General features: G+C 54.4%; 1 pseudogene; it reads left to right on the top strand.

Moving 5' to 3' along the window:
• Window positions 1–6,029: 6,029 nt before the first annotated feature.
• Window positions 6,030–22,184, top strand: LOC133754027 (golgin subfamily A member 2-like; annotated as a pseudogene).
• The last annotated feature ends 4,700 nt before the right edge of the window (window positions 22,185–26,884 follow it).

The following is a 26,884-nucleotide window of genomic DNA, read 5'->3' as shown; positions in this document are numbered from 1 at the left end:
TGACCATTAACATATCCAATGAAATTGTAACACGACTATATATGCTAATGTTGTGGTTTTAAGCTTTAAATACCCTGTAGAACTGATGTTCGGGGCCGCTCTCTCTGCACTACACTAGAGGGTGCTGTTGAGACGGCCCATTTGCAAATGAAATAAACTTACTCTTGCTATTGCATCGGTTGGAGTGGAGTCTGTGTTTCTGGGGTCCAGTCAATTTGTGGGACGCCTGCTTAAGGGGTCTTACACACCCACATGGGAGACCAGGAGGAAGCACCTGGTTCCTGTCTTCAGATCAGTGCAGTGCGCCAACCATAGTGGCCATTTGGAGGGTGAACCAACAGAAGGAAGACCTTTCTCTGTCTCTCTCTCTCACTGTCTAACTCTGACTGTCAAAAAAAAAGAACAATGAAGCAACAGGAGAGGATCCACACAGCCTGAGCAGGAACACCCCAAATGAACAACAGCATAGCTCTCCTGCTGGGGTCCTGAGCTCTCTGGGGGCAGGGCCAGCCAGGAAATGTTCTCAGTTGTGAGGGCCAGAGGGTCCCTGGGGACTTTCTCTTGCTACAGCCCCGTGTGTCAGCAGATGAGTGTGGCCCTGTTCCAATAAAACTTTATTGACTCCAACAGACACTGGGCTGGGTTTGGCCTGAGAGCCACAGGTGATCACATCCACGCGGGTCATCACGGAAGTCCCCATCTGATCTGCCCATGTGCTCCCAGCCCCACTGCTGGACAACGCTGTCCAAAGCTGGCCAGGCAGCAGCCACAATACAAAGGTTGACAATCATCATCGTTGGCATGTGGGGCATCCATGCATGTGGTTCCCACTCAGCATTGGCTGTCTTTGCAACCACCCCTGTGAGGGAGGGGAGGGTTTGTTAGGTAGGAAGTCAGTTATGAGCTTATGTGTGTGTGACAGGCCTAAAGAGAAGACATCTATGTCCAGCATATGCATCTGCATCTCAAAGTCATCCTAACAATGTTTCAGGGGCAGCCCAGAGTTTGAATCCTGCCTGCCCTGCCCCCTTCCACCTGATAACCTGCCAGGTGGAGGCCCCCACCCCTCCTGCTTCCTGCCTGACAATCTTCCACCATCTCCCAGGTGTAGCCCAGTATCTGCATCTCAAACACCCTGCTACCTTTCTCCTGTCTGACAACATTTGCATCCATAAAGTCCTTTGTTTCAGACCTTCCGCAGGGAGAAGCTTTTTAACATTTACATCCATTAAGTCTTTCTTTCCAGGAGGAAGCATGTGAAGACAAAGACCCACTTCTTTAAAAACCCCAGCCTAAATGTAGACTGGGCACTCTCTCTCAGGTCCTGTCTGGAGAGGTGCCCATCCGTTTTTATGGATGTCCCTACCCTAATAAACTTTGCTACTTTTACCTCCCACTACTCTCTGTCTCATGCCTGAATTCTTTCTTGCGTGAAGACAAGAACCTTGCAATTTCTCCAGTAACATTCTCACCTCAGATTTCTGTAAAAATACATCACTCTTCTGTTCAAATGAACCACTTATTTTCTATAAAGCTCTTTCTACTTACTTATTTAGTTTATTTATTTGAAAGCCAGACTGTTAAAAGACCTTGATTTCTTATCTCTGTACAGATTTTGCTACACATCCACTGGCTCACCCCCTCACCCCCATGCCTATAATGGAAAGCGCTGGGCCAGGATGAAGCCAGAAGCCAGGAGTCAGGAACTTCTCCTCTGTCTCTGATGTGGGTGCAGAGTCCCAAGCACTTGGGCCATCTTCTGCTGCTTTCCAGGCCCAATAGCAGGGAGAAGGATCAAAAGTGAAGAAGGAAGGACTCAAACCTGTGCCAAGTGTCCCAAGCAGCAGCTTTACCTGCTATGCCACAGAGCCAGCCCCCAGAGCTCTTTTAACACACATAACTCTATAATTATATAGTGTTTTGAGTTTTAAAACATCCACTTTGCAAATGCTTGAACACTGAAAAAAACAAAGCCATTGAATCACACATGGAAGAGTAACTGCAGCTGGCTGCTACCAACACTCACCTCGCCAGATGCCAGCTGTCCATGCTTTTCTCTTTGTGCCAGGATTTACCCCTGAAACAGATGCAAATCTACACAAACAGCTCAGTACGCTGTGCTGAAGCCTGGCCTCAGCATCCACGGTGGACCCTGGGGTTCAGCAGACTCCAGAAACTGTTCCCTGAGGAGGGAGGGTCCTAATGCCTCAGTGCATTGTGGCAGAGCCTGGCCTCAGCATCCACAGGGGACCCTGGGGTTCGGCAGACTCCAGGAAACTGTTCCTTGAGGAAGGAGGGCATGATGGCTAAGGGCAGTCTGTGTGAAGTTCACTTCGGATCGGGGGCATTGTGGGCAAGGGCATCTGGGTGAGGATGGCATCATAGGGTGAGGGTTATCTCTGTGCAGGGTGCATTGGCAAGGGCATTGCTGGGCAAAGGTCACTTCTGGACCAGGAGCATCATCGTCGCAGGGCCCAGAGTCTGCTGTGCTGTGGGTGGGCACTGCACACGGCAGCAGGGCCTGACAGCAGTGGGCAGCCTGCTGTGCTGTGTCAAGCATTCAATAGAGTAAAGAGGCATCTTCCAGGCTGGTCTCCTTACACTGTGACTCCAGGGGCACTGCCATGTGTGTGTGTGTGTGTGAGTGTGTGTGTGTGCATGTATATATATATATATATATATATATATATATATATATATATATATATATATATATATAACAGGACAGGAGCAGGACCACAGAGGGGCACAAATTTTCACCAATGTCAGGCCTGGAGGTGTCGGCTCACCACACAACAGAAAGTCACAAATGAAGGGGAGGCTTTGGGGCTGAGGGGCCTCTGTCAAGTCACAGAACAGCTGTCCAGGCAGACATGGAAAGGGAGGTCTCTGAGGAAGAGGAAGGATATGGTTAGAGGTCAAAGGGGAGCCTGGGGCTCTCAGGACAGGATAGACTTGCCTGACCCAATTGGCTAGCAGTGGGAGAGAAAGCAGAGAGAATAGCAGAGAGAGAAGAGGGAGACAAGTGGTAAGGCAAGAACAGCCAGGCCATGGCACTGGTGGGCAGGATGGGGGTGGGAAGCAGCAGCAAGTGGGCATGTGGGTGAGCTTTCTGGAAAAGGACATGGACAGGAAGGGAAAGGAGGATGGGAGGAGGAGCTGGAGTGGGTGGCCAGAGCTTCCGGAGAGTCGGGCTGGAGGCTGGAGAGGGCCTCCCCTGCCACTCATGCCACCTCTCACACACCACTCAGGCAGCACACCCACAGTCCTGACATGTGCCTGTTCCTCTCAGGCCTCCCTCCTCCCTGATGGCCCTGCCTTTGGACCCACTGGCCAGGGCCAGCACTAGCCTTGGGAGGACCACATGGCAGCCAGCAGGCCTGATGGAGAAAGACAGGAGGAAGAGCACTGCTTGAACCAGGAGTGTGGAGCTAAAAAGGATGGCTGGAAGGTGTGCTGGAGGCCCCTCTGGGTGCTCAGAAATCCCAGGAGTCCTCTGAGGGAACCCTGAGGAGGCAGGGTGGGCAGGCAGCCAGACGCCAGTGGCCACAGACTCATAAATCTAAGAGGGGAGCCTCTGCTGGTCAGGGGGCTGCAGGTCGTATAGGCGAGGCTGTACCCTTCCTGCTTGGGAAAAGCAGAAGAGGGAGAGTCAGAGGCCAGCAAAGAGTGGCAGGTTTTGCCCTGGGACAACTCTATGGCCCGGCCGGGCAGAATTCCAAATAGCTGACCTGCCCTGGCTATGGGGCTTCATCTGGGGCTGAGGACACTTCAGCCAGTAGCAGGTGTGACAACACCCTGTAGGGAGGCAGGAGGCTACACATTCCTGCCTCGCCTGGGCTGATAGGGTGCAGAGGATTCTCAGTCTTTGAGGTCATCAAGCAACTGGAGGCTTCACCCCTGGCCACTGCTCAGTTGCACACCCAAGGGATGAGGTGACCCCTGGCCGTCACCCCTGGCCTGTGGTGGAGCTCCCAGGCTGGGGGCCTGGATACCCCCCTGCCCCCTGCCCCCAGCAGCACAGTTCAGATTGGGGCAGGTGTGGCATGCCCAGGAGGAAATTCAAAGGCCTTTGGCTGTCCCATGACAACACCTTCCAAGTTCCCAGCCCCTACACCATCAACCACAAACTCCCTGGCCTCTTTGACAGCTCCAGAGGGCACCCATGTCTGCTAGTGAGTGCAGATCCTGTCCCGAGAACCCCCAGGCTCAGCCACAGAGGCCCTGGGCAGCGGCAGTGAGCCCCGAGGCTGGCTGGGAAGGGAGAGAAGCCAGCTGGCACAAGGACAGAAACAGGAAAGAGGGAGTCTGGAGCTGCAGTAGGGAGAGGAAGGGGCCTGACCCTGAGGTCCCAGGTGTGCCCCCCAGTGTGCGGCTGGTGCACCGGGCAGATGCGATCCTGAGGCAGGCAGAGTGGCAGGTATGGCAGGTACCTACCTTGGCTGACGCTCCTCAGGGGGCACTGATAGGGATTCTGAAAGGCAGCTCAGGAGCCTCCCGGAGTTTTGTCTGCCTGGGAAGACTGAAGAAGGTGCACCTGTTGGCTATGGTTGGGGCGGAGGAGGCTGTGGGCAGCTGTGACTGCCACTGTGTGTTTGGGGCACGTAGACATCCTTCCCAGGTTGGGTGGGCTCAGAAATCCTCACGGGATGGAGGGCATTGGCACCCACATGGGGTCAGGGGGCACCCTCACAAGTTGGTGGGCACTGGCAACCTCAACCTCATGGGTTGGGGGGCACCGGCACCTTCACGGGTCAGGGGGCACGGGCACCCTTATGGTGTTGTGGGAACACAACCCTCATGGGGTTGGTATCTGCAGCCACCCTCACAGTGTTGGGGGGCCCAGGCACACTCATGGTGTCAGAGGTGCTGGCATCAGCAGGTGATGGCACCCTCATGGGGTCAGGGACTTCAGGCATTCTCACGGGTCGAGGGGCCCAGGCACCCTCAAGAGGTCGGGGTGCAGCCACCCTCACAGGGTTGGAGTCCACCACAACCACCCTCACGGGGTTGGCGTCCGCAGCCACTCTCTCGGCTCGGGAACGCAGACATCCTCACGGGTCAGGGGGTGCAGGCACATTCATGGGGTTGGGGGGCGCAGCCACCCTCACGGGATGGGGTCCGGAACCATCCACAAGGATCCAGGGGGTGCAGACACACACACGGGTCTGGAGACGCAGGCACGGGTGTGGGGGGCGGGCGCAGGCTACTCGCAGGCGATCGGAAGGCCTCACGGCAGCTCCAGCTGGGTCCTGCTCAGTCCTGGAGGGAAGCTTGGGAGAGGCTGAGGCCCCGGAGCTGCTCTGAGGGGAAAGCGGGCCATTGGGGTGCGAGAGGAGGAACAGCTGGGACTGGGGAGCGCCCAACTGGATCAGCTGGGCGGGGACAGCGCGCTTTCGGGATCAGTGTGGGGCCCCTCGAGGAAGGGCTGGGTGTGAGAGGGGCAGTGTCTGGAGGACCTGAAAGGAGTCCCTGAGGGGTTTTCTGAAACGAGAACATCTGGGGCTCATCTGGGAGGAGTCACACAGGGGTCGTGAACTGATGCAATTTCCCCCTGTTCTGGGCTCCGCGCCCACCTCCTGAGCCCCGGGGTCCGAGGGCCCCGGTTCGGGGGCGCCTTGGAGAAAGGGGTCCAGGGCACAGGCCCAAGAGCAGCCTCTGGGGTCCGCTGACTAACTAGAATTCTGTGGTGGATGCCATGGGAGGGATCCCAGAAAGCTGTGTGTGCACCCAAGGGAAATCGCCCCGCCCCTAGAGTGGGCAGTGACAAAGCTGCACGAGCAGTTCCCATTTTGATGCCTCCGAACAGGCAGAGACCTGAACGCGCCCCTCTTTGTTTCGTCTTTCTCACTGACCAATGGGCTTGAAGTCTTGAGACCACGCCCACCCAGCCTGGCCAAGTTCTGCCCTGAACTTGCATCTCCTGGCTCAGTCACACATCCGTGAGGTAGTAGCCGGGAGCAATTCACATTGGTTGATGGGATCCTGGTGATGTGGACCCCCTCCCCCTGCCTCCTCCCCGCCCTGTGATGTCGGAGGAAACCCGACAGAGCAAACTGGCTGCAGCCAAGAAAAAGGTAAAACGTCGGGGTCGCGCCCCCCGGCCCAGCCCACCGCCCCTCTGACGGCTGGTCTATGGTCAGGGTTTGTGTGGCTCCTGAGACACTGGGGTAGATCCCCTTGGCGCCCCTTGGCTTTCCCCACCCAAGTCCTCTCAGCCAGCCCCGCCTCTCAGCGCCCAGCCCCCACACACGCTCATTGCCCCCAGGTGACTTTGGGCCATTGGCTCCCAGGGCTCTTCGGCCCAGCTTCAGACCTTGCCTCTTGCCTCCTGAAGCTGAGGTCCTTGGGCTGCAGTCTCCAAGGACTTGGGTCCCGGCCCTCACGCCCCTCCCCTGCGCAGAGCATAGGGAGGGCTGAGTGGAATGCACTGAGGCCAAGTCGCCCTCTGGACTGTCATTACCTCAAGCTCGGGCTTTGATTTCCCGGCCCAGTCCCCTAAGAGGCCTCACCCCCATACTGCTTCCGCCTGCAAGGAGACTGGGGACTTGGGGACCCCCTTCCTCAGCTCAGACACTGACAGTGTGAGATGTGTCTTGTTCCCTGGGGAGCTGGAAGTGTGGGCAGTGTTTCTGGGTGACTGTGGGAAAACTGGCTTGATGTTCCCCCAGGTTTCTACTCTGCAGAGACATTTTGAGGGGTGCACGAGTTCTCAGACTGACATTCAATTTCCCTGATCCTGGGAGCAGAGAGTGCCCCACAGTCAGGGCTCTCTCGAGTGACAGCTGCATTACCTTCTATGGAACAGACCTTAGAAGACTAAACTTTATAGCCTGAAGCCTTGCCAGGGGAGTTTTTGAAGCTGGGGTGAGGGGATTGCCACAGAGGAGCAAGGGAGCAGCTTGGTGAGGCCGCCCTGTGGCTTGGATAGGAACCTGTTGTGAGGTTATAATGGGCCCTTTGCAGGAATAATGCCTGGGTTCTACTCTTTCTCCTTGGTTTCCAGGGCTACTTGGGGTGACCCTCGGAGTTCTGTGAGGTTCTGATATGGAAGAAAAGACCCATTGTCTTGTTTCCAAACCACACAAAGTACAATTCCTGATGACATAATGTTTAATCTTCTACCTCTACCTCTGGTTTTCCCATGGCAGCTGCTGATACTTGGCAGAACCACAGAAGTGAGAATTAGAAACTTATTTTAAATTCCATTATTCCCTTTTATTAAAGCATGTTGTCAGTTCTTCAGACATATACTGATTGTTCCAGCCCCTTGAAGGGTTGTTGTTGGCATAAAGTCAGATGGTAGACTTGAGAGTGTTTTGTGAACACTATGAAATAGGATGTGACCACAGGGGCTTAGAGCATCCCAGAGTCTTAACTGCTTTTCCTTTCCACAGTTAAGAGAGTATCAGTGGAAGAACAGGCCTGGTGGTCCTGCAGGAGCAAAAAAGAAAAAAAAAAACTTAAAAATGTCAATATCCCTGAGACAACCACTTCTGGGGGTTGTCACTCAAACCGAGGATGTGAGTCTTGGCTGGCCAGGCTCCTGGGAGTTAGGGGGCTAAGGGACAATAGGGGGTTCGGGAGGTTGGGGATCCAGAGGACAATGAAGATGGTGGAAGGGAGTGTTAGATATTGGTCAAGAATTCTTGGTTTGAATGCTCCCTTTCCCTCTGCTAGGGATATGATTTAAGGCAACTTGTTTAAACTTTCTGGGCCTCTCTTTCCACGTCTGTAAAATAGATAGGGCTGATATTTTACTTACAAAGTTTGAGAGTTTTTGCTGTTCTCATATTAATCCAGAATACAGGGACTTGTAACCATTCATAGTCGCTGGTATTTGCTACTTCCTCATCCCTGGCCTCAGGAAAAGCCAGGCCAATGAGAGCAGCCCTGGCCATTGGGGTGTCCCCTTAGGAAGCCCCAGGCAATGGTATGTGGTCATGGCTGTGGGTGACCTCAGAAAAGTCACATCCTCCCCTGTGCTTCAGTTTCAGGTGGTCAGATATTATTATATTTGAACAGTGTCTTCTAATTGTTCAGCTGTTGCCTCAAGTACTCAAGTGAACTCTTATGCAGAAGTCTGGTTTTAACATGGAGAATGAGGCTTGTGTCTGGGGAAGGGTCTGAGAGCCATGCTGGTCCGTGACTGCACTTTATGTTGTAATACCCCTTAAGCAGGCGTCCCACAAATTGACCGGACCCCAGAAACACAGACTCCACTCCAATCGATGCAAAGGCAAGAGGAAAGTTTATTTCATTTGCAAATGGGCCGTCTCAACAGCACCCTCTAGTGTAGTGCAGAGAGAGCGGCTCCGAACATCAGTTTTACAGGGTATTTAAAGCTTAAAACCACAACATTAGCATATCTAGTCGTGTTACAATTCCATTGGATATGTTAATGGTTACTGGGTAAGGGGCTAGGGAAGGGGGTAGTGCTGGCAGTTTCTTAAGTAAGCAGGGCGGAGGATACAGAAGCAGAAAAAAAACGTGGTTACAGGGTTTCAATAAGACAATGGGGTGGGGGCATGCAGAAAATACCTTGCATACTTTTGCCTTCTGCCCAGACCCACAGATAAGGGGCGGTTGGGTGCTTCCCATGCCTTTATCTGGCGCCGTTATCTCAAACCGCAGCTGCCTGCCCTTGACTTATGGTTTCGGCCCAATTTCCAGGAACTGTTTTACTAGAGTTCCCTAAGATAGTGCTGGGGTAGTTAAAATGGCGTGACCGTTGTCAGGGTTGTTCACTTCCTAGTTTTTTAGCAGGTAAATTTTCAGAAGTCCTTCAATGTGACTCTGGGGCCTGGGGACTTTTCCTTCTGTTGGTTGAGGCAGCAATGGCCAGTCTGAGAGGATGGCCTGGGGGACCACAGTGTGGATCTCTGCTCTTCCTCAGCTTCTGTTTCCTGACTGCACCTCTTCCTTCCCCAACATCCTCACCTCTCTCTGAGCCATGTCTCTGTGTGTTCCCTGCCCTTGTTTTTCCCTTTTCACTGCCTCTAGATTCAGGACATACTGAAGGTGCTAGTGTTCGACCTTAACCATTCTGATGGGGTAGCGCTGCCCCATAAGACCAGTGGAAGGGGAGGCAGTGCTGAGAACCCATCTCTGGCTTGCTCTCTCCCAGGTATGCATGTCCCTGAGGCTTGTCTCATTTGGGGGAGCCTCTGCCGCTGGCTTGTTTTATGTTGCTGCCATTAACCTTCGGTCTGCTTATGTCTGCTTCCTCTCCTGCTTGGCTAATTGAATTTTTTCCCTCCCCTCATGTCTTTTATCATCTTGGAGAGGTTAAGGCATACCTCAAAGATTTGGTAATTTGGGAATAACTTTCAGAGCAGGTCTGTGGGGTTTTGGGGTTTTGAATGCCCAGTGCAGTTAAGACTATGAGAGATTTGAAAAAATACAGATGCTGTTAAGTCTTGCCCTCTGGGCAAGTAGATCAGATGGAAGTTAATGATTTTTAAAATTTTTAATTCCATTTTGGTTTGAGAGTAGAGAAGGTAGAATTAAGAAAAAAATGAATTTGCTTTATAATCACAAGGATAGAAGTTAGCTTTCCAGAGGAACTAACCAGCAAGGATGTGAGGCTACCCAGACAGACCAGTGGCTAGGACAATCTGCCTGCCCCTCGTCTCTTTGACACAAATCAGATGGGATGCTCAACCATGTTCATTGGGCCCATGGATGGCAAAGGCATTGGCTGCACAGAGGTGGAAGTAGAAGAACAAGACAGGAGACACCGTGGGGGTGACAGAGTCCTCTGAGAGGGGCAGGGGAAAGATGGCAATAGGCCAGCTGCATGGCTAGGTGAGGGAGGTGGGTTCCAAATGGACTTGCGGCTGGAGGAGGTTGCGTTTGAGGCCTGTGTGAAGATTAAAGGTGGGTAATATTCATCCAAGTGGTGAATGGGGGAGGCAGAGGAAGCGATGAGGTCATAGGTGGCATTGTGAGGTCATAGAACACCTTTTAGGGATGCAGGGAGCCTGGGAGTGGGGGAGGGGTAGGGCACAGGCACAAGGGGCTAGGTAGGCCATAACCTGAAGATGATGTTGGCACATCCTGTCTAACTGCCCCAGGGCCTTCAGCCAAGCCAGTGTAGCAGGGCTGATCCACATATGAGCCTGGGCAAAGGGACAGGTGGTTGATCAACCATCATGGCTGCTTCCACCCAGGTAGGTCTGGCCAGGGGCTGTGACTCACTCTATTGCCTCAGAGGAGGCACCAAGTGACATAGTCTGGGCAGGACACAGGCACAGAGAAGTCCTGACAACTGTGTATATGGCTTATAGGAGCTCAGTTTACTTGAGTTATTACCATGTCTCCCTGGGTTCACATGAGCAGGAAGGTGGCATCAGGAGCTGGAGCTAGGCATCAGACTCGGGCACTCTGAAGTGACATGTAGGCCTCTCATCTGGCATCCTGACTGCTAGACTAAGCTCTCACCCTAAGACTTAAAATTGTGACCTTGGTTGTGCAAAAAATAATCATGGTACATACATTCAATTTTTATTTACTTATTTATTTATTTGAAAAGCAGAGTTACAGAGAAGCAGAGACAGAGAGAAAGAGAGAGAGAGAGGGAGAGGGAGAAAGAGAGAGGGAGAGAGAGGTGTTCATCCGCTGGTCCACTCTCCAAATGGCTGCACCAGCCAGAGCTAGGCTGATCTGAAGCCAGGAGCCTGGAGCTTCCTCCAGGTCTCCCACATGGGTGCATGGGCCTAAGGACCTGGGCTGCCATCTGCTCCTTTCCCAGGCCATAGCAAAGAGCTGGATCAGAAGAGGAGCAGCTGAGATTTGAACTGGTGCCCATATGGGATGCTGGCACTGAAAGTGATTGGTTTACCTGATAAACTACAGCACTGGCTGTAGTACCTATATTTAAAATTGCTCAGAGGATCTGGTGTTGTGGCACAGTGGGTTAAGCCACTTCCTATGACACTGGCATCCCATGTGAGTGCTTGAGTCCCAGCTGCTCCATTTCTGACCCACTTCCCTGCTAATGTGCCTGAGAAAGCAGCACAAGATAGCCAAAGTTCTTGGGCCTCTGAGACCACATGGGAGATCTGATTGGTGTTTCTGACTCTTGGGCTTTGGCTTGGCCTGGCCCAGTCTGGGCCATGGTGCCCATTTGAGGAGTGAACCAGTGGATGGAAGATTCTCTCGGAGTTCCCTCTCTCTCTGTCACTCTGCCTTTCCAATAAATAAAATAAACCTAAAAAGTAAATGAAACTGCTCAGACAAGTGCTCTCCCCACTCCCCTGTTCTTTCTGTGTCTAAAATAGAGCTCAGAGAGGACTAAGATGCTAGGAGGGACCTGGAGCCTGGGTCCATGGCTGGGGGTGCAGCCTCCCTAAAGTATCATGCCTGGCCCGCTGCAGTCACAGATGTTGTCAAGGCAACAGTGGGTTCTGAGGACAACAATCGCTGTGGGCAGTGGCTTCCAGGCCATGGTCACGGTATAACTGCAGACTCAGCACGCCTCATCCTCATCTGTAGGCTTTGCAGCCTGGACTCTAAGGAGGCAGCCGATTGTGGTTTTCAGAGGCCAGGGCTGAAGGGTCCAGAGAGCAGGCAGCAAATCCCTGCCTCCACTCAGCTTCCCTGGCTGCTGTCACTTGTTCTGCCATCTTGGCTGTTTGTGGCGATCTAGCCTGCTGACATGAGGTGGTCTCTAGAGCCAGATGCTTGGACTGAGAGTTAGGCCTGAGCCTGGGAAGAAGCTGGATTGGGCTGGACGAGGGAGGGGGTCCCACTGGGAGAGGAGGAGAGGCTTCTCCATGGCTCCAAGTACTAGATCCCCACATTGTTTCCTAGCAGTTTTTTCTGGGGATGAGGTGTCATGATTGCCAGTATGCCAAGTTACAGGGCAGATGTCTTAACTGTGATTTCCTGGCTTATTTTTGGTAGAGTAGGTGTTTCTGGTGCTGCAAGATTGGGCTGAGAGGTATGCCCATGAGGCGGCTGTGTTTGATTTTACCTCCAGAAAGCAGGGAGAGACTTCTTGGGCAACATTTTTCCTTGAAAAGGCCTGCATTGGAGAAAAAAACAGCTGATGGTTGAGGCAGAGAGGAGAGCAGGGATAAAGGGTGGAGAGCAGGAGAGGGGAGCAGCAGAGAGCTACCTCGAGGGAGCCCCATCACCACCAGCAGCCTCAGCCCAGCAGGGGCCTAGAGTTAGGGTCATTGTACGGCAGAGACTGGCTTTCTGGAAGACACGGCCGTGCTCCCTGATGTGGGTGCCCGTTCCTTCTGCCTGCTGCAGCTGCTGGAGGTCAGAGCCCTTGCTGAGGTCCAGGGAGAACCAGGGCCTTGTGTCCATGGAGGTCGTAGCCCCCTTCCTTTGAGCTTTGGCCACTTGAAAAGATAGCATGTGTCCCCAAGCCTGGGCAAGCCATTCCCACAACCCCTGTGGATTCCAGCATGTGTGACTGTCACTCTGACTGCTACAAGATCTGTCCTACCTGCCCTGTGCCCTTGTGTCCATGGCAGTGAGGCACCTCCTCTCCTGCATGGCCCCCTAGCCCCCTGCTCTGTTCTGACAGGTGCCCAAAGACTGTGCTGCTCCTGCACCACCCTCTGTTGATGCCACCATGTTACTTGGTGGTGTAGCATCCCTTGGCGCTAGTCTAACTAGCATGGTGCCAACTCAGGTTTGTGCCTCTGTCCTTGTGCCTGCTACCTCTGTATGCTTGCACCATCTCCCTTCTCAGAGGACTGTGCCTGCTTTGCATTCTCTTCTCCTTTCTTCCTGCAGCTTGGTTCCCAGGGCCAGACACCCTTCCTGAGCACTGGGATGGGGGAGGCCAAATGGGGCTTTCTCTTGAGGTTGTGGCAGTGGCAGGTTGCTGGAAAGCACTGGGCTCCTGCCACCCTTGGGTGGTTCTTACTGGAAATCAGGTGATCACTGTCTCTTTCTTCTCCCTCAGAACCATGGAGCTGACCATGGCCCTGTCCTCATAGATGAGACCAAGTGAGTGTCTTCCTGTGTGGGCAGCAGTCCCTAAGCCATGGGAGTGAGGGCCAGCTATGGCCTGAGGACCTCTTTTGCATCAAGCCCCTACACTCCTGACCTCTGTGTGTCTGTCCCTAGGACTTTGCCATCCACAGAGAGCCTGCATCAACTTGCTCAGCAGCTCAATGGTCTTGTGTCTGAGGTGCCCCAGAAACTGGGACTCAGAAAGGGAGGAGAGAGAGGAAAGTACAGAAATGGAGGCTGGGATTGCTGAGAGAGTGGGGAGATCCTGGGACAGACTGACCTGCTGGGCAGTTTTGGGCATGCTGGGTGACGGCTTATTCTTGGAAGCCATGCAGATGGAGGACGTGGCCAGGAGAACGGTGACACTTTATCTTGGTGCGAGAAGCATAGGAAGAGCAGAACATGGGAAGGGAGGGGGATGATGATGAGACCCAGGAGAAGCTGGCATAGAGGGTCATGGGAGGAAGAGGCCAAGCTGGGTAGAGGAGTTTGCCAGGTGGTGGGGGAAGAGAGGCAGTCTGAGGGTAGGGACTTGGCAGTGGAGGGCATAGCATCTCCACAGGAGCCCTTGTCTCTTCTAGTCAATATCCTACATCAATGGAGAGGGCCTCACATCTTCTATCATGAAGGATCTGGAGGTGAGTGGCTCTGCAGGCCAGTCCCCCTCCCCTCTCCTAGTGGGGGCTTGGTGCCCCACTGCCAGCTGAGGTAGCCCATGCCCCCCAGCACTAATGACTGCTCTCTCTACCTCTTCCCCAACCCTCCTGCAACTCCTGCTCTCTGCATGTACCTCAGAGCCGGTACCAAGAGCTGGCAGTAGCCCTGGACTCCAGCTATCTAACAAACTCAGTAACACCATGGAGGAATTGGTAAGAGCCCAGTGGGGTCCCCTGATTCCATGCTGCCCACCCTGGGCTCCCATTTCTCCACAGGGCTCTAAAGAAAGGGGCTGGGGCCCTGTTGCAAGGGAGAGTGGGGTACTGGGTGGGCCAGGTCTCAGCTGGAGGGACCCCAGAGCATGGAGCATACAGCATGGCTCTTGTTCTGTCACTGCCCTCTCTGCCTCCTCTCTCTCCAGGCACCCCTGCTTGTATCCTGGCCACACATTCCTGGGATTGTGGCCTCTTGTTCAGCGCTGGCCATGAGACTCATGTCCCCACCCTGACTCAAGCCCTGACTTGAGCTTTGAGTTTGGACAAGCACCTCTCTGCCCTGGGCTTGAGTTTCCCAAGGAGGTGGAAATGGTGCTTGTCAAAGGTCTCTTTTAGCTCTAAGAATCCAAGATTTCCAGGCTCCCTGGGACATAAACCTCAGGGAGAGAAGGGATCTTACCTGTGCTTTTCATTCCTGTATCCCTGTTGTTAAGAGCAGCCCCAACCCCTATGTAGCACGTGCTGAGCTGTCAAACGATGAGCGCACCCCTGTAAATCCAAACCTAGCAGAAGGCCCGTCTTCAGATGAAGTTCCATAGCTATGAGCAAAAACCAGCAAAGACCCACATGCTCTTTCCTTGGGAGCCTTGGGGCAGGTCCTGTCCTCACAGGGTCTCAGAACATGCCAATCCTGCCCTGGCTCCCTGCCCACCCGCTCTTGCTCTGGGAGTGGAGTAGAGGGGACATCCTTAGTCACCTTCCATTCTTTGACTCTCCCCACAGAAACAACAGAAGCAAGAAGTTCTGGATTAAGTGGAAAAAGTAATGTGACTTCTATGTCTTCTCATTGCATGGCTGCTGGGTCTGCACCCCACCCCCTCTGCCTCCAGGGTCCCTGAGATCTGACCTCATCAGTGGGCCCATCCAGGACCATGGTGGCATTCTGGGGACGTGTCCTTTGCCATGCCATCTGTGCCTCCCCCAGTAAGGCAGGTTTCCTTTCTCTTCCTATAGCAAAAGAAAGAATGTCAGCAAAAGTTGGCCAAGGAACAGGGAGCTTTAAGAGAACAACTCCAGGTGAGTGACTGGTGTGGTGGCCCCTCGTGTCCCCCAGGACAACAGTCCTTTCTCTCACTCTGAGCACTTGTTTGGCTTCCTTCTAAAGGTTCACATTCAAACCATTGGGATTCTTGTGTCTGAGAAGGCAGATTTACAGTCATTCCTGGATCACACCCAACAGGCAGCCAGGCAGAAAGCAGGTGGGACTGAGCACCTCCCTTCTTCAGCCAGGCACCTGGCAGGCCTCTAGGGGAGGCCTCAGGGCTCCATCTCAACCCCTCTGATTCCAGGAGAGTCTGAGGACCTTGCAAATTGCCTGAAGACTACCCACCAGCATGTTGGAGATCAGGAGTGGACTTTGTCTGCTGTCTCCACGCAGCAGAAGCAGGTGGACAGGGTGAGCCATTAGCAGCCTGGCTTCTCCAAGCAGGGAGTGTGTGGAAAGGTCCCTTCTGCAGCCTGGAGTGGCCCAGATGCAGTCCGAGCCATTTCATGTGGCTTTCATTGGTGAAAAAGAACCTGGGACTGAGATGGGTGGTGAGTGCAGGTGGCTGTGCGGTGAGCACTGGAGACCAAGTGCTGAGAGAAGGGGGTGCTTGGGCTGGGAAGGCACAGAAGCACATGCCAGTTATCATCCATAAAGGGTGCTGTTTAGGATAGGAAATGGGCCATAAACCCCAGGGAGAGGAACATGGTGGCTGGGAGTCATTTGACCTCTGTTCTTACTGAGTTGTAGACTATGTGAATGCTGCACCGTCCCTTCAACAAGTGAACAGAAGATTCAAACACAAACTTGATTTCCCTCCATGTCTGTGCCCTCCTCCCTAGGGGCAAAAATGAGCCCAGAGGATTCGACCAGGATGTTCAGATCTCAGACAAGCACTGCATTTTGTTCTGTTTTGTGTCACTCAGCAAAGAGGAGGGCATAGTCACTGCCTCCTAGGGTGTCTGTGAGAATAAAACAGGGCCATTAGCCTGGTGCCAGGTGGAGCACTGGGAAAGGTTTACACAGTGATGCTGGTAACATCGTTGTTGTTTCTGTGGGGAAAGTCAAAGAAAGGAAGGTGACTAAGGATGTCCCCTCTACTCCACTCCCAGAGCAAGAGGGGGTGGGCAGGGAGCCAGGGCAGGATTGGCATGTTCTCAGACCCTGTGAGTACAGGACACTGTCCAGAGACAGTGCTGCCCACTGTCTCTGAGCCTCTGCTATCCAGAGGAAGTCAGATCTCCTTCCCTTCCTCTTCTGCCCTTACAAAGCTCTTAGGAAAAACCAATGGGACCTTGGGCTTGGCAGTGCCTTGACAGAGAGTGAGGGTGTGCAAGTGTGGCTGTGGCATGGTTCCTGTAGCCACTGTGACCAGCACCCCAGCTCTATTGTTGTCCTGCCAAGTCCTGAAGTAGCATTTCTATGTTTGCAGCACAACAAGGAGTTGACTAAAGAGCGAGATGCTCTCAAACTGGAGTTATACAAGAACAAGTAAGAAGGGGAAGGTTGGGGGAGGAGTCTGGGGGACCTTAGTATGGGTGATGAGGGGAGGGGTGCTTGGGAGCATGAGGAGGAAGTGTCTATATAGGTTGGGAAGTGTGCAGAGCCAAGCTCTGGTGCCAGCAGTGCCACCAGCTCATGCGATGGCTTCAGGCAGCTCAGGTCCTCTCTCTGGCCTGCCACATGAGTGACCTGATTGTTGGGGACCCCTCCAACACCAAGGTTCCTGGGAGGTGCAGTAAGAAGGTGGGTTGGTCACCAAAGTAGTCCTCTCTGTTTGCTCATTCCTCTTGCTGCCACCTCTCACCATAGCAAAAACAATGAGGACCTGGAGCAGCAGAACTCTGAGTTCCAAGAGAGGCTTTGAGTCCTCATGATAGAGAAGACCATGCAGCTGGGGATGGAGGAGCTGCAGAAGAAGCTGGAAATGTCTGATCTGCTGCTGCAACAAGTAAGATGCTGCAGCCCATGAAACCCTAGCCCTAGCCTGCTGGGGCCACCATCCCCAGGGACTTTCAGGGAGGACCCCAGCCAAGAGCTGGAAATTCTGAATCCTTATTCTGGCCTTGCCATAGACCTCCCAAAATTGTTAGAATTCTGCACAGAGAGCCCCTGCCTAGACCTACAAAATCAGAATCTTAGTGATACAGCTTTTCAAAAAATTTTATTTTAGCATCTCAGTTTACATTAGAAAGGCAAAGTCAGACAGAGATGGAGGGAGATCTTCCATCCACTAGTTCATCTCCCAAATGCCTGCAACAGCCAGGGCTGGGTCAGGTGGAAGCCAGGAGCTTGAAACTCAATCCAGACCTCCTGTGTGGGTGTTGGGAACCCAGGAGGCTGTCACCTGCTGCTTCCTAAGTTGCATAGTAGCAGGAAGCTGGGTGGGAAGTGCAGTAGCCATGACTGGAGCCAGGCACTCTGCTATGGCATACAGGCATGCCTACTAGCACCTACACACTGCACCACACACACCCCCAAACCATTGTTTTATCCATGCCATTGGTACAGCTTCCCCATGAGCCTGTTTGCTTCATCTGGGAGCCCCAGCCAACACTTTACCTTCTCTGTGAACCTGAGTCCTGTGTTGGCTGTGGGAGCTCTCCAGTTCTCAACATGTCCTCCCCATTCAGTACTCTAGAGAGTCTGGTGTCTCTGATGGTAAGCAGCAGCTTCAGCAGGTAATGGAGGATCAGGCCCTGCTGGAGAAACACATGCAACAGGTGAGGCTTGGCAGGAGGGGGGTGCTGTCTGAGGACTAGAGCCCCAGGTGACCAGGAGGTGAGGATCCACGACGCATCCTCCAAACTTCTGTGTCCATTCTTGAAGCTTTTGGAGACACAGAGACGACTGTGGATGTGAAGGACCCAAAGCTGGTGGGGTCCTTGGTAGCACCCTGGGACCCAGAAATTCAGACTCCAGACACCGGCGATGCAAACAGCAAGAGGCGGTTTATTTTTGTTTTGCACAAAATGGACCCCTCCCTCCTGAGAGAGTGAGGTACTGGACGAGGGTTACAGGCAGTATTTAAAGGCAAAAACCACAAAATTATCTTAAGCAAGTGAATACAAAGGGGAAGGGGATTTTTGTTTACAGTAATTTTACTTATCTTAGTATACAGCAGTTCTACTTATCTCAGTACACATCAGTTTTACTTATCTTAACCATTGCACAAGGGGGGTTTCCAAACTGGTATTCCCTGTTATCTGCTAAGTTGCAGTTTCCCAGAAACTGACCTTTCTTAAAACTTTTTAACTAACCTTTCTTGAAACTTCCTAGTTTTTTTAGCAGGTTAGTCTGGTAAATTTTCACAATTTTCCACAAGTCCTTCAGATGGACAGGGACCACTATGCAGAGGGCCTGGAGGAAGAGCGTGCCATGTGGCAAGATAAGATGCAGCAGATGTCTGCCAAGGTGAGGCAGACCCCCATGGACAGCTCACTTGATCTTTCTGGGTGTCTGTAAATGGGCACATCAAGTGCACCTGCTGTGGCCTGCAGCCAGAGGTGGCTGCATGTTTGGGTTTTGGGGCCTGCGTTGGTGCAGAGGGAGGTGGTGGCCCCTGCTCATGGCTCTTTTCACTGTGCTCTGGGCAGCTCTGCACACTGAGGGAGGAGAAGGAGCGCAGCCTGAGTCATGTGCTGGAGCTGGAGACCAACTTGGCCAAGCTCAAGAGCCACATGGGTAAGCAGGGGCGGAGGTGGCCTGGGAGCAGGATGGGTGTCAGTTGCCCCGGCGAGGGGTGTTGTGGCAGAGGGAAGCAGGTCTGCACCAGGGGATGGCGAGTCTTGTCATCTCTCTGAGCCTTGGTGACCTCATCTGTAAATAGGGGTGGCGTACCCACTGTCCATCATGTATGGTCAAGCACTCTGTGAAAGTGGCTTGGAAAGGTAATGACCATCTGAATATGGAAAGTTGTTAGCCAAGAAGCCAGCACCAAGGTGGGGGCAAGCAGTTTGCCTGAGGAGCTAAGGACCAAGGCAGGAGCTTTTTGAAAACCCAGAGGCTGGGGCCCCTAATGGCTGCTTCCCTTCTCAGCTGAGCCTCCCACCCTGGAGTCCCCAGCGCCCCCCGCAGGGCCATTGGAGGCAGAACAACAGCTGCAGGTGGAGGCTGAGCAGCTGCAGAAGGAGCTGGAGATCCTGGCCAGACAGCTTCAGGCCCAGATGCAGGACAATGAAGGCCTGAGTCACCTGAACCAGCAGCAGAAACACTGGCTGCTGCAGCTAGAGCAGGAGGCAGAGCCATGGGGCAACCAGGCCGAGGAGCACAAGCAGATCCTGGCACGCATGCAGAGCAACCTCATGACCATCAGCTGTGTGCTTCTGTAGAACCGGGAGCTCAAGGAGCAGCTGGCCGAGATGCAGGATGGCTTTGTGAGACTGGTGTGTTCAGCCTCCCTGGGCAAGGCCTTTTGGTACAAAACACTTCCCTCTGGGCCTTCATTCCCCCCACTTTCAAAGGGGATGGTGTAGACCTAGGAAGGCTCCCTGTGAGCCAGGACCCTGCCAAATGTCTGTCAGAGGGGAGGGGCTGAGTTTCCAGCCCTCCTGACACTGTGGGAGGTGGGCACCCAGTTCTGGGATCCAGATCCAGCAGCTTTGGGTGGCAGCGGATTGCTTCTCTCTGTGCAGAGCAATAACAACATGGAGCTCACCAGCTCACTGCAGGCAGAGAAGCACGTCAAGAACGAGCTGGCCAAGAAACTTGGCTAGCTGCAGGAGAAGCTGGGAGAGCTGAAGGAAATAGTAACACTCAGCCTGACTGCAAAGGACTGGGCCATGGGTACAAGTCTCTGGGAAGAGCAGTGCTAGGCCCAGGAGGGAGGCTTCTCCAGTCTGGAGTGACAGGTGACCTTCATGTTGACTGTCCTGTGTCTCTTAGAGCTGGTAGCCCTGGGCTCCTCCTGGGTCTGGACATCATTGTCCCAGGAGAGGCATGTCACCCAGCTCTACTGGTCACTACACAAAGGCTACCCTTTGATAATCCTCAGATTCCTGACAAAGGAACTTAGCAGTTTCCCCTTATACAGGTATTGAAGATTAGCTGAGATTGTGCATGTAAAGTATTAGACACAAGAGTGCCCTAAAGATGATGCCTTCCCTCTAGCGTGTCACCTCAAGTTAAAGTGATGGGAAAGAAGGGGATGAGGTGTGAGGATGGGTGCAGGAGACATGGGTCTGTGCCACCCCCTGAAACCAATGTAATGGGTTAGCAAACCCACACCTGCCCTCATGCTCCTCCCACCCCCCTTGTGTCTCCCTGCAGATGGAGCTGAAGAGCCAGGAGGCTCAGAGTCTGCAACAGCAGCGTGACCAGTACCTGGTCCACCTCAGCAGTACGAGGCCACCTACCAGCAGCACGTGGCTGCCTACTAACAGCTGAGCTCTGAGAAGGAGGCACTACACAAGCAGATTCTGCTGCAGATGCAGCTCATGGACCGGCTGCAGTGTGAGGACGTGCAGGGCAAGGTAGGGGTCCAGGTGGCTCGCCAAGAGCTGCAGGAGACCCAGGAGAGGGGCTGATGAGCATGGGGTGGGGCCTCTGAGTGGAGGACTTTGCCACCTGTGTGCCTTCTCACTCTTCCTGGCCCCTAGGAGCACATGGAAGCTGCCGCCCAGCAAAACCAGCAGCTGCAAGTATAGCTGAACCTCCTGGCCCTCCCTGGAGAGGGTGAGTGAGGCTCCCACGGGAGAGGACACAGCTGTGGGGGGGGGGGCTTGGCAGCACAGCATTGAGTTCAGAGAGACTCTGAGGATGGCTGAGCCCTCTCCTCAGGGCAGTCGCTGCCCTGGGTCTTCCAGGGAGGGTGGGCACTGAGGGGAGCCCTGAGCTTTCCTCCCTCTTTCACTGGATCATCTGGGATCCCTCTGGCTGTGCCCTCAGGAGATGGGGAGGAGGAGGAAGAAATTCCTCAGGCCAAATTGCCCGTCGCGGAACACCTGGAGAGCTGAGAGGCCATGGTAAGCCAGGCTGTGCCCTGTGCCCTCTCCATCCCATCTTTGCCTGCCTCCCTCTGTTATCCATTCTTACATCTTGATCCCCCCCACTTTGATTTTTCTTGTCCTCACACCTAACCTGGGAGCCAGTGGTCAGATACCAATCCACCCAGGAACAGCAGGTGCACCTGCACACATGAACTCATTCACCTCTTGCCCTTAGGTGACGTTCTTTACTTTGGCTCTCACCTGAGCCGAGGAAGAGCAGGCCCAACTCTGCAGGCAGCTGAGGGAGCAGAAGGCTTGCTTGCTGGTGCCTGGCTCTCCTTGCTGTGCCATCACAGGGGGAGCCTGAGACCTCAGCCTCTGGGACTGGGGGTGAGTCTATGTCCGGGGAGACCCACCAGGCCCTCGAGAGGGACATCAAGAAGCTGCAGGTGAGGGGTTCTCTCCCGCCATGGGCCAGGGAGGGTGGGAGTGGGGCCAGTGACCACTGAGCCCTGATCCCATCATTGTGGCTCCAGATCTGCTTTCTGGAGGTGATGGGGGAGAAAGCAGAGCTCTGAAAGCAGATAGAGGAGCTAGAACACCGCTGCATCCAGCTCTCTGGAGAGATGGACACCATTGGTGAGCCGGGAGCTGAGGGCCCTGGCAGAGGGAGGAGCTGCATGGGGGTCAGGTGTGCCCCACCTCTGAGTGCTATTCCACCACCCCCTCTTTGCAGGCAAGTACATTGCCTTCTACCAAATCCAGAGGGCAGTGCTGACGGAGCGGCACCAGGAGGAGTATACCAGCTGGCTGGCCCAGGTCAGGAGGACGTGAAGGTAGGGGCCCTGGACCCTGCTGCCTCTTGGGGCAGGAGGCGAGGACAAGGACAGGGGTGCTGAGCACCTCTCCTTCCAGATCAAACTCCTGCAGCTGCAGGCACTGGTGCTGCAGCTTATGGGTGAGCGCAGCGAGTGGCAGGGCTGAATCCTGGCTGCCACCCCAGACCGCGCTGACCATCCTGCTCCTGGTTCCCCAGCTCTCCAGGATGCTGCTGACCTGCAGGCTGGTGAGGAGAGTGCCCTGGGCACAGGGAGGGCAGACTGGAGCAGAGGAGCTGGCAGCTTGCTCAGAGCCCTCCATCTTTCCAAAGATCTTCGCAAGGTGAGCCTCGCTGACACCATGGAGCCTGGGTGAGGAGAGGCTGGGGAAGGTTCGTCCACCCAGAACCCTACTGCTCAGCAGGTCAGGAAGCTGCTGCAGGAGATCCAGCACCCCCAGGAGCGCCCAGGCTTGGGCACGAACCCCTGCAACCCCTTCTTCTACTGGGCTGATGAGCATGATGATGTTAAGATCATGATCATTTAATACCAGATGCTGTCAGCCTGGAAAGCCCCAACCCAATCCTTGCCACTCCACCCCTGCTAGCCACCCTATCTCCTGCTGTTCCTTCCCAGTTCCCTTCCCTCCTTAGATAGAACCCCTGATGGGGAGAGAAAGGCCTCTTTAGGCTGCCTCTCTGGAGGACCCCCAGGGGCTCCTGGGGCCTCCTCATTTCCAGCTCCATCCTCAGAGGCTGTAACCAACATAGGCAGCATTTGTGTGGCCCCCAGAACAGCCGAGACCAAGGGATGCTCATCTCCCTGGGCAAGTCAGCCAGGTAGTTTTTATTGCCCCTCTTGGGACTGTCAGCCTGGCAAGGGCATAATCTGCCTGGGAACATCACATGGGGGCATCAGCAGGCACAGACATGAGAGGCAAGAGCCATGCCCTGGCAGGGACATCTCCAGTGCAGGACAGCATCAGGCTAGTGTCATTTCCAAGCCACAGGCATCTGTGGGCAAGGCCATCTTCAGGCCAGGGTCATCTGTGGGCGAGGGCATCTGGGCACAAAAGGCATCTTCAGGCAATGGTCATCACTAGGCAGGGACATCTGGGCAAGGGTCACTCTGGGCCAGTGGCATCAGTGGTTGAGGGTCATCTCTGGGTGGGGGTCACTTCTGGACCAGGGGCATCTTTGGGTGAGGACATCTAGGCAAGGTTCATAATGGGCCAGCAGCATCTTTGGGTGAGGTCATCACTGGGCAAGGGTCACTTCCAGGAAAGGAGAATATTCGGGTGAGGGTCATCTCTGGGTTGGGGCATCTGGGTGAGGAGGGCATATTCAGGCAAGCATCATCTTTGGGCAAGGGCATCTTTGATGAAGGCATCTCCAGGCCCAGGGAGATTTTGGGCAATAGCGTCTGGACAAGGGCATTTTCAGGCAAGGGCAGCCTGGGGGAGGTTCACTTCGGGCCACAGGGCATCATGGGTGAGGGCTTCTGGGCAAGGAGGGCATTTGGGTAAGGGTCATCTCTGGGCAGGGGCATCTGGTCAAGGGTCACTTCTGGGGCTGGGGCGTCGCTGGGCAAGTGTCACTTCTGAGGTAGGGGCATTTTCACACAAGGTCATTTTCAGGTGAAGGCATCTAGGTGAGAAGAACATCTGGGTGAGAGTTATCTTTGGGCAGGGGCATCGCTGGGAAAGGGTCACTTCCAGGCCAGGGGCATCAGGGCCAAGGGCAGTCTAGGAGAGGTTCACTTCAGCCCAGGTGGCACCATGGGCGAGGGCATCTGGGCAAGGAGGGCATCTGGGCAAGGATCACTCTGGGGCAGGGGCATCGCTGGGCAGGGATCACTTCTGCACCAGGGCATCTTTGGGTGGGGTCATTTTCAAGCAAGGGCATCTGGGTGAGGAGGGCATCATAGGTGAGGAGGGCATCATAGGTGAGGAGGGCATCATAGGGTGAGGATCATCTCTGGGTTAGAGTCATTGCTGGGTGAGGGCTTCCATGCAAGGGCATGGCTGAGCAAGGGTCACTTCTGGGCCAGGGGCATCTTCAGGAAAGGTCATTTTCAGGCAAGGGCATCTGGGTGAGGGGGGCATCTGGGTGAGGGTCATCTTTGGGTGGGTGTACCTGGTCAAAAATTGCTGGGCACGGGTCACTCCCAGGACAGGGGCATCATGGGCAAGGACAGTCTGGGTGAGTTTCCCTTCAGCCAGGGGACATCATAAACAAGGGCATCTGGGTGAGGCGGGTGTCAGAGGGTGAGGATCATCTCTGGGTGGGTGATCTGGCCATCATGGGTAATGGTCACTTATTGGCCAATGGCATCGTTTGGTAAGGTCAATATCAGGAAAGGCATCAGGGCAAGGAGGGCATCTTGGTGAGTGTCATTGCTGGGCGGGGGCACCTGGGCAAGAGCATCACTAGGCAAGGGTCACTTCTAGGGCAGGGGCATCTTCATATGAGGTCATTGTCAGGCGAGGGCATCTGGGTGACAGTCATCTTTAGGCAGGGGCATTGCTGGGCAGGGGTCACTTCTGGGCCAGGGCATCATGGGTAAGGGTCACTTCTGGGGCAGGGGCAACTTTGGACATGGTCAATTTCAGGCAGGGGCATCTGGATGAGGAAGGCATCTAGGTGAGGTGGGGCACCTGGGCAATGGCATTGCTGGGCAAGGGTCACTTCCGGACCAGGTGCATCATGGGTAAGGGTCACTAATGGGCCAGGGGCATTTTGGGTGAAGTCATTTTCAGGCAAGGGCATCTGGGTGAGGAGGGCATCTGGGTGAGGTTCATCTTTGGGCAGGGGCATCGCTGGGCAAGGTCACTTCCAGGCCAGGGGCATCATGGGTAAGGGTCACTCTGGGCCAGGGGCATCTTCGGGCAAGGTAAATTTCAGGCAAGGGCATCAGGGTGAGGAGGGCATCTGGGTGAGGGTCACTGCTGGGCAGGGGCATCGCTGGGCAGGGGTCACTTCCGGGGCAAGGGCATCATGGGCAAGGGTCACTTCTGGGCCAAGGGCATCTTTGGGTGAGGTCATTTTCAGGCGAGTGCATCTGGGTGAGGGTCATTGCTGGCAGGAACACCTGGGCAAGGACATCTTGGCCAATGGTCACTTCTGGACCAGAGGCATCATGGGTAAGGGTATATGGGCGAGGAGGGCATCATAGGGTGAGGGTACTCTCTGGGTGGGAGCTATCCTGGGTAAGAGGGTATCCTATGGTGAAGGTCATCTCCAGGCAGGGCACCCAAGGCATGAGGGCATCACTGGGTGAGGGTCATCTCTGGGCAGAGGTATCTGGGTGAGGGTCATCTTTGGCCAAGGGTCACTTATGGGCCAGGGCATCTCTGCGTGAGGAGGGCATCTTTGGATGAGGATCTTCCTTGGGTGAGGGTCATCTCTGGGCAGAGGTATATGGGCGAGGGTCATCTCTGGGCAAGGACAGTCCCTTATTCAGGGAGGCTCCCAGTCCCCGAATGGCAGGGTGGCCTGGGCAAGCTGAGGCTAATTGGAGGCCGGGTGTTTAGCACAGGTGGCACTCATGGTAGGCCAGGCCTGGGCCAGCTCTTCACTCCGTGCCTGTGCCCCCAGGCAGGCCAGCTGGGGGGCACAGTCAACAACCCTCAAAAGGTCAGCTGGGGCAGTCGATGCAGGGGTGCCTGTTCTCTTACTGAGAGGTACACCAGCCAGGCAGGGCAGTAGGCAGCATTCTGTCAGGCTCTATGACAGTTGGGGCTAACTGTAGGCCTGATGAGGGGAGACAGCTGCTGCCAGTGGGCTTCCCCCACCCCCGCCCCCATGTACATATTGTACTTCTGTAACATTTTGTATATTCTGGGGGTAGGGCCACCCCCTGTATCATAGCTGAGGCTGGAGCTTGCAAATGAGGAGGAGGTCTTAATTATTTGGAGCTGAGAAACTTATTTATTGATAGTCTATGGCCCAGGAAAGAGGTGGAGACAGGGTTGTGGCACCCTGCTGATGTGGCTCCTGTTATTCTTTTATCTTGAAATAAACAGATTGAGCCATATTGCTTGGCCCCGTGTGTGGCAGTTTTGTCACAGGGCCTAGGGTCTTCTGTGCTGCAGGTGGGCACTGCACAGGGCAGCAGGGCCTGCCAGCAGCAGGCAGCCTGCTGTGCTGTGCTGAGCTTCCAGTGGGATGAAGAGGCATCTTCCAGGCTAGTCCAGGGGCACTGCCACGGGGGCTGCAAGGGACAATTCTGCCCTGTGGCACACAGGCTCTGAGCTAATGGTGGAGGGATGTAGGGAATGCCACGTGCCAGCAACCAAGGGTGCTAACTTCCAGCACTAGCCCACCCTAACCTGTCCATGCCTTTAGAGTGCAAGCCTCCAGCCCCACAGCCCACCTCCAGGCTGAGTTTCTGGTCCTGCCCCCTGGTGGTCAGAGCAGGATTCAGAGGATTGAGAACTAGGAAACCTCCACTTTCCAAGCCACCTAGGAAAGGAAGGGGCCTTTGTACCCACACCTTGCACAGCACCCTTTCCCACACAGCACCCTGAGGGGGGAACCTTGAAACCTCCCCTCCCCCAGAGCACCACAGAGGACACAAGCCAGCATAGGACAGAGTGTTCCTGTTGTGTGGAAACGGGCTTTATTCTCAGCCAAGAGACAGCAGGACTGGTGGTGAAGGTCAGGGAATCACACAGCTGCGACTACAGCACCCCATGCCAGGCAGGGAGGGGCCAGGGAACAGGGCTGCCTGTCCACAGGCTGGGCAGGACAGGATGGCTCACAGGAAGTGGCACACACTGGAGTAGTAGGTCAGGGTGGTAGCATCCCGTGTAACTGAGCCACAAGACTCTACAAGGACAGTATGGTGACTGGTTCCCAACACTAGAGGCGAGGCTGTGTCAGCTATATATATATGTATACATATGTATATATGTATGTATATATGTATATATATACATATATATGTATATGTGTGTGTGTGCACATGTGTGTATTCATAGATATTTATAGAACAGGACAGGAGCAGGACCACAGAGGGGCACAAATTTTCACCAATGTCAGGCCTGGAGGTGTCAGCTCACCACACAACAGAAAGTCACAAATGAAGGGGAGGCTTTGGGGCTGAGTGGCCTCTGTCAAGTCACAGAACAGCTGTCCAGGCAGGCTTGAAAAGGGAGGTCTCCGAGGAAGAGGAAGGATCTGGTTAGAGGTCAAAGGGGGGCCTGGGGCTCTCAGGACAGGATAGACTTGCCTGACCCAATCGGCT

Source organism: Lepus europaeus, chromosome Y (genome assembly GCF_033115175.1).
Source record: "Lepus europaeus isolate LE1 chromosome Y, mLepTim1.pri, whole genome shotgun sequence".
In the NCBI taxonomy this organism is placed as follows: domain Eukaryota; kingdom Metazoa; phylum Chordata; class Mammalia; order Lagomorpha; family Leporidae; genus Lepus; species Lepus europaeus.
This window is presented reverse-complemented; position numbering and strand designations above follow the sequence as displayed.